Source organism: Anser anser (genome assembly GCF_964211835.1).
Source record: "Anser anser genome assembly, chromosome: 18".
NCBI classification, from domain to species: Eukaryota; Metazoa; Chordata; class Aves; order Anseriformes; family Anatidae; genus Anser; species Anser anser.
The window spans coordinates 3,622,795-3,630,813 of NC_139739.1; the positions used below are offsets into that span (position 1 = coordinate 3,622,795).

Here is an 8,019-nt window from a genome sequence, read left to right on the forward strand (position 1 = left end):
CGAGGGGCATGCCGCGCTGGGATTTTCCATGGCTGCGCGGTTGTTTACAGCCACACCAAGTGAGTGCAAAATGGGAGTGTTCAGAGCTTGCCGTGTTCTTCACGGCTTTGCACCAACTCTAAAAAACTGCGCTTAGGGCAGCGCTGTGAAGAACAAGCCCCCCTGTGTTTTGCCTGGTTTTATAGTGATGGCTTAAAAATATACAATATTCCGGGATATGGGTGGGGTGGCATAAGGAGATGATCCTGTAAAGATTAACCTTTCTTCAGCCCAAGTTATTGCTAGCTTTGGAGCAAACTGTGACTTAGCAGATGGTCAGGCTCGTAGGGCCAGAGTATTTGCCCTGTAAGTGGGAACCCAGCAATACCACAGCATCGCTCAGTCTCAGTATTTTACGTCTGCTCTGCTGGTCTCCAGGCACAGGTAGCAGCGGCAGCATGAGCCACAGGACCCTGCTGAACGACAGCCTTACTGCTTGGCCTCTGAAGTTGTGCAAGCTCCAACTGCCTTCGCTAGCTGCCTGTTGATTTTTGCAGATACCGCGGACGTTGGCTTGGATAGGAAGTACCTACAAGTTCTTCCTATCTGCCAAGCGCTCTGTGGAGTTACTGAAGTTATTTTGAGCCAGGTGTGACCACAATAAAACCGCCGCCATGCCTGGGCCCCAGGATGACAGTTTAGCTGGGTGACCACAGATTCGAGCTCCCTCGGAGGGGCTGCCTGCAGTTTAAACTTCTTTCGCATCACGGCACGGCTTGGCACTGCTGAGGGTTTTGTTCTGCCCCTGCACTGAGTGTAACAGCTACAGTTCCAGCAGCCTTTGTGCTCCAGGCTGCTTACAGCAAGCTGCAGGTCTCTGCTCTGCAAACTGATGGCACAGCCTTGTTTACTGACAGCAAAAGCAGCTCTTAATCACCGAGTGGCCAAGTCATAGTGCAGGAAATATAGCAGAGCAATTTTCTCTCACACGTGACGTTTTCAAGCCTTCTCCTCGCTAAGAAGTAACTCAAAAATAAATGTTCTTATGTTTTTCAGCAAGGGAAAATGGACAGTAAGAGGTGCCTGTCTCTGCAGTCATCTGCAAGGCCGCTCACACACTGCCACAAAACCTCCCATATTTTCCAGGTACGTAAACCTCTTTCTCAGTGGTGTTAAGATCTGCAACTTTCACCGTGTTCCTCCCTTTTTTTTTTCCTTTGTATCATCTCAGTTTCCTCTCCTGGTTTGACTTTCTCACCTCTGCTCCTCCCAAACCACTGGGAATACTCGGCAGCCAGGGTTTCCACAGCGTGAGCCTTCCAGCCCCTGCTCAGCCAAGCTCTGACTGACACCGAGGAGGTTTTCCCTTCGCAAAGCTCTGCGAGGTTGGATGCCGTACCCCTCTGGCAAGGGTGTAGGGAACGCAAATGCAAAGTGTGATGGAAGGCGCGGGCAGCTGGCTGTCAGGACGGCTCTCCAAGGCAGAGAGGGGCCTTGGCCCATGCTTTGAGGCAAACCCGTTTGTCCCCTTGCATCTGGAAATCAAACTAATAGCCATCAGTGCCTGCAGAGCTGTGCTGCAGCACACTCGAAGACCTGCGAATACAGGGTGTAAACTAGTCGTTTCTTATCTTCTTGGGTTAAATTATCAATGAGAAGAATGAAAGATGGCACAGCAAGCCCCTGGTTTTTTCATGGTATGTCGTTGACATGTAAAACATTACATGTGCGCATTAATTTCAATGTAATTAATTGTTGTCAAGTTTAATGAATTGAGTGACTTGGGGATGTTCTGACACTCACCACAGAGACCCGTGCAGCAGAGAGGGGAAAGATATGGGAAGTTTGTTCCTTTTTCTGCAGGGAGTTCATATTTAAATACTTATCCCCACATTTCCAGGGAGGCAGCATCATAAATAGAATAATCATAAAGGTACCCACAAGTTTCTGAGCACTAATTTAATCTGCAAGTCTCCAAACTGTTCTTCGGTGCTAAAACTAAGATGAACATCCAAAACAAAGTGAAAAGTCTCTGCTTGGCCCAGGCTGAAAACGAAGCTTTTGAATTCCTGAGTGTGGGTGGGTTTAACCCCTTTGAAGAGCACAAGTGGTCGATGCATACCCCGAGGCTGCTCCCTCCAAATCGGCGAGGCTGCAGGCTGGGAATATGCAGTGACTGCAGCAGGATTTACCTAGTCTTTGGGCAAAGACATGCAAAGCAGCTTCCTGCAGCGCTGCTTATTTTGGCTGATACGTACCAGCGGCTCTGGGGGCTCAGCACCACGGATAACCTGAGGAAGCCCAGGCCTGTGTCGTGCTGCGCTGTGCTGCACGTACAGCTTGGGCTTTGGGCCCCTGCTGTGCCGCACAGCTCCGTGGCTGCAGGCTGACCCTGGCCAGCTCACAACAAAGGAACCTGCGGGCGAGTCCCACTTCATACCAGCGATTACACCACCTGCGTGGCCTTGCCTTTATCTAGAAGTGCAGAAGGTTCTCGTGTGAACGTCCTTTCTGTTTGACAGAAAGGACAAGCAGAATTGTTTTCTTTTGAGAAAAGCCTGTATCAGCTTGAATGACCGAAAATGGGCTAACTCTTTCCACAGACCCGGCACGCTGCACGCTGATCAGAGAGCCTTTCAGTACTGAACAACTCCACGTTCCCCACATCTGAAGGGACGTAAGTTTTTCTACACTATTTTCTCTTTGTTTTTAGCGTTAGCTCTAACAAATAACATTTTAAAAGACACTTTCCAGAGCCAAACACCTTCCTTACTGATCGTACTGAACCAGCGCTTCCTGGTGCAGAACACCTCCTGCTCCAGGCCCTGCTCCAGGGATGCTCCCAGGGTCGTCCGGGACGCTGACAATGAGGGCAAATTGTGCATTTTATCCTTTTGGGCTCCATTGTTGCTCCCTTATCAGCTTGCTACAGCTCCTCACGCTGCTGTCTCTGTTCCCTGCAACTGCATCCTCCTGACAGTCCAAGATTTCCGTCCTGCTCATTTTGTTTCCAAGAGAGAGCTGACAGCCCTTGGTGTCCCTCCACTATAATCTGCTTTCTGGCTGATGTTAGCTGCTTACTGCCCCATCCTCATCAAAATGCACAAGGAACACTCGATCCTGGAGAGAAATACAGATTCCCTAGTTCTACTCTGACACCTTTTCTCTCTGAAATACCCCTGAAAGGACTGGATTGCTCCCCCCAGCGGGAAGCAGCCCGCTGAGACCCTCTGCAAGGGGGGCTGTGATGCAGCGTGACGAATCCAAGAACTCTGCCGCAGCAGCAGCGAGCCAGGCCCCAGGAAATCCTCTTCCAGCGCCTGGCCCGCATCAGCAGACAGGCTCGCTATGATTTTGGATATAAGTTTGGACGCCTATTCCGGACAGACTCTCCCCATAAATACTGCCAGATAAACTTTTTCCCAGCTGAGCCCTGCTCCCCACTTTCAGATGGTTCCTCCCAGGCCAGATGCCATATTATCTGGAGCGACTTTTCCCTCCCAGCCTTGTTTTCCTCCTACTCCTGAGCCCTTTGTCTGTCTGCCAAGTGGAACAGCCCTGCCAGGCAGACAGCTGCTCAGCATCGCTGCGCGGGTGCTGCCCTATGGGCCGAGGAGCTGCTTCCAGGCTCGTTCCATCTTTGAGGGGGATGCTGTGCCTGAGAAACGGCGTGTACAGGAAGCAGGGAAAAACTAGCACCTGTAAAGGTGTCAAAAGAGACTGGAAACGTTTAAGATAAAGAGGCCTGAATGCTACTTGGGTTTGCCTTAGAGACAGTGTGGGGAACAAGGCTGCTCTCTCCTGCTCCGGCTGGAGGTCTCCCTGGAGGACCACAGCCCGGCAATGAGAACTTTCCAAGCCCTCAGCCACAAAAGCGCAGGCCTGGAATCTCTCTAATGAGAGTTTTCCTCTTTGCCGTTTGCCAGGCGAGCAAGCACCAGGCACCAATATCAAAACCAGCCAGATTCCAATGAAAACCAGCAAAGAAAATAAGAACAGAAAGGAAATTGGTCTGCTGGTTAAGCCCAGGCAAATAAAGGCACGGAGCCCTGCAGCCAGCAGGACAGCCCTGCTGGGAGGGAGAGGCCGGGAGCTGCAATGAGGCTGCGGCCGCGCGGCGCTCCTTCGCTGCTCGCAGGGACAGCTCACCGCCTAGCCCCACGCTGCAGAGCATCCCGCATCGTCTTCCCAGACAGGCAAGGGCTCCACCCTGCCTGATGCCTTCAGTTTGCCTGCGAGGACTCTCCCTTCTTGCCCTGCGGGCTGGACTCCTGCTTCCCTCCCACTCCCGAGCCCTTGAAGGCCGTGCCAAGGCGGGCGGCGCGGCCCAGGGCGCAGTCAGCTGGCACCGCTGCCCTGCCTCTGCCTCCCGCCCTGTGGGCCCCGGGCGGCAGCACCCCGCCCTTTGGCTGGGGCAGACGAGGTTTGGAGACTTGCTTTCATCCCAGCCCTGTCTGGGAAAGCTCCTGAACCTGCTCTGCAGCTGAGTGGAGGGATCCACAGCAAAGCTGGGCGCCTGAAGTGCTTCCCGTATGCGGGCTGCGACCAGCGGTGTCAGACACCCACGTGCCCAAATCGAGTGGTGCGCAGTAAGAGGGCACGTGAGAGCTGCGAGGTCTGCAGGATCTCGTTACCTTCTGGAACCATGCACTGGGGTTAAGCTTTTGGCTTTTGCGGCCTCACAGAAAACCTTCCAAGTGTAAACCAAGTGGCAGCGGACCAGTGACATCTTCCTGAAACAAATAATGGAGGGACACCAACTCCCTGGTCCCTCATTGCAACATCAAGCTTCGAGCCTGATGGGAGCATCCCCAATTGTTTTGTTATTGGTCATTTGAGCAGAGGAAGTGGAGGAGAGAGTAGAAGCAAAGCCCAGGGCTGGAAAATGGAAATGACTGCGAGGAAAGGAATGTGGAGCTTCACAACAACTTCGGGAGAGGAGAGCTGAGCAGGGAGAAGAGGGAAGGAGGAAAACCCGAGGGTAAATCACAGCAACACCATTGCAGGTTCCTGCAGAGCGTGGTCCAAAGTCAGTGATGGGCTGCGGTCTCCAGGCAGGCTGTGTGATACTGCCTGCAAACCCCGTCTCCCCATACAAAAGCAGAGAAAGGCTCAGGTTCCCCCATGGTCTCCCTGGAGCAGAGATGCTGTGCGTTATCCCCACGGAGCCACCAGCCAGCCTGGCAGCGGCCGTGCCACCTCACCGGGGGCTCTCCATGCACAGGGAGCAGGAGGGACAATCCTGGATGTGGAGGATTTACAGCTCTGGCAGATGCTCGTCACAGGAGTGAGCATCGCCTGTAATTTAAGTAGTGCAGCCTGAGGCTCGGAGACCTGACAGCAATCCCACACGGCATGGCTGAGGCAGGGGCCCGGTGCAAAGCCCCCAAGGCCCTGAAGGAGCCACTGCCCCCCTGCTGCTGCCCAGAAGAGGGAGGCCACGGCATCCTCCCCTCACCAGGAGCACGCTGGCCTGGGACAGGCTTTTCTCCTGCCAGGGAAGGGAGGAAATGCCAGTGTTGGCTCAAGTCCGCTCTGAGAAGCAGCAAATGGCCAGTGGCACGTGTGTGATTCGGCTGCTGTCCTGCAGCCCCGAGGCCCAAGCTGTGGATGGAGGAATTGAGTCCCCTTCCAAAACCAGCAGGTAGGAGCTGTCACCAAGAAAGGCCCCGTCCGAGGGGTGCGAGCACGTCGCGGCGCTGGGCGCTCCCGCAGCCTGGCCTCTTGCACTGAGGGCAGTGCCGGCAGGTTGTGGAGGCAGCGGCAGGCCCAGATCTGCACTCTGGTTTCGTTGCTCACATCTACGTTTTTATTCACTCCAACTAACTTCAGGGGAGATCTTACCTAGAAGTAATTAAATTGCTTGCACCCTGGTTTATGACTTAACTTGGCCACTCTGGCTAAGCTGATACAGATCTCTGTTTCGTGCCCTGAAATTCACTGCGAATTCAGCAGGCACAATCAATTCTCCTGGCTTATAAATGTGTAACGGGACCTCGAGTAAGGAACAGATAAACTAGACTTGGACTTCCAAGGGTAGAGGCCATCAGCTCACTGGCTGCCTCTCTGGCATTTTTAAGGCGTATTAAATATATATATATATAAAAAAACACACACAAACAAACAAATAAAAAACAACCACTCTCTTAAGACATTTATCCCTTACACACCAAGGTCTACTGCTTTATGACAATTATTAAGTTCTGAGGTTTGGGTATCTTCATTTATTGCTGAAATCTTGGCATCATCACTTTTCTGGATTTGGGGAAGAAGAGAATAAAAATCAATATAAAATGATCCACAATGACGGGATTAGATTAGCCTGTTTATCCCAAACCAGCACTTTGGACATAGGAAAGATACTTCCATGCTATGCACAGAATGTGAGAGTTGATACTTCCCAATCTTGATACAGCTTTCATAAACTCTCCTCCCCTTTTTAAGATTACTGCAGTTAGCATTCAAAGAATCCCCTGAATCTGCTCTTAGCTACCAGTCATGCCAAAGTAATGAACCAGTGAAACACCCTCTGTCGTTTAAGTGGTTAAGTGCCAGGTGCCTAAATAGATAGCAACAAAGATATTTGGCTTATTACAGCACAACTTCTGCTACTCTGAAGGATCCTAAGATGGAGCAACAATTCATATGTTTAATGGTCGCAGAAGTTTTGCTGAAAGGCATGCCAGTGTAAACAGCCTATGTGGGTAAGTTCCACAACAGAAAATTAAAGGGAAAAAAAAAAAACAAAGTAGTAGTCAGTTTAATTTATTTAACATTTTTTTTAACCAAAAAAACTCAATACATAATTTGTGTTCCACAGTTTGTCATTTTTGTGAATATAAATCATTCTAAACACTATTTTATTGCCAGGCACTCACAATTCTGCCACTTTGTATGAGCACGGTTGGCCTGTACAGGTATTGTCTGCTCAAATGGGGAACGCGGGGACATGCGGTGCAACACTGTGCTGTAGGGTGAAGTTTTTAAGGTTGGCAAACATTTTCCATTAGGATAGGCAACAACAACAAAAAAAACCATACACAATTCAACTTAAATGTTACACGTCTTTGGAATTTTGTCACATTGGATTATTAAAGATGCAGACTGAAGTAGCATTAATAGGGAAGTCCTGCTTTAAAAAAATAGCGTATCCTTAGTGCAGAGGTAGTCTCACAGAAGAAGTTATTGCAGGGGTGCAATACAGTCCCTCCACAGGATTGCCAAAAGATACTGAGGCAAAGAACACCCGCCTCAAATAATATTCAGTATGCTGTGGGGCTTTATGTAAATAATTAATAAATCAAATGACCTGGCAAATAAAAATGCCATCATGTGCCTGCAACGAATCTGGCATTTTACTGAAGTTAACCTCTCCAAATCAGAAAGCAGATAGGTAAATATGCTTGCAGAAACGTCTCTTTATCCTTCCCAGTGCACATCAAACGTAGGAAAACCATTCCTCTGCAGGTGACCTGTCTAATTACGCCCTACGAGCAATTAGGTTCAGAAACAGTAGCCAAACTTAGTTCTTATAAAGCTTAACACATGTTGATTCAGCTACTTTACCACTGAAGGAGTTTTTTTTAAATACACTATTTAAATCTGGATGTATTTCTATGTTGGTTAAGCTAACCGCCTAAGTGCATCGAATCCTTTCCTTTCGGTCTGTCCTCCCAGCATGGCTGTCTTTTTTTTTTTTTTTTTTTCAGGAAAGAAATGCCAGTCTTTTACACGCGCAGCGTGGAGTTCTGTGAAAACCTGCAGTGTCAGTTCGTAACACAGCAGACTGAAATTCTGTTTGCTAGTTTTGGCCTCAACTTAAACCTGCCCAGCTCCTATACTGGAATCTTATCATAGCCTCAAACTTTGTCCCCTCAAAAAATGGTTTGGGACCAATTAAGACATAGTGAAGCAAAGCTGATTAAGAAAGTTCTTACTAGAGGTTTTTACTTATCAGCTAATTCAGCATAAGCTTTTAGAGGTAATTTGCCCTCAGCTGTTCTAATTGCAGCTGAGACACTCCTATTTCCAAGTCTTTTC

At 49.7% G+C, this 8,019-nt stretch overlaps 1 long non-coding RNA gene across 1 annotated transcript; it reads left to right on the forward strand.

Moving 5' to 3' along the window:
• Positions 1 to 218: 218 nt before the first annotated feature.
• LOC310883685 lies at positions 219 to 7,792 on the forward strand. The gene is made up of 2 exons (XR_014573648.1): positions 219 to 1,125; positions 2,583 to 7,792. It is a non-coding gene; the product is annotated as an uncharacterized lncRNA (long non-coding RNA).
• Positions 7,793 to 8,019: the final 227 nt, after the last annotated feature.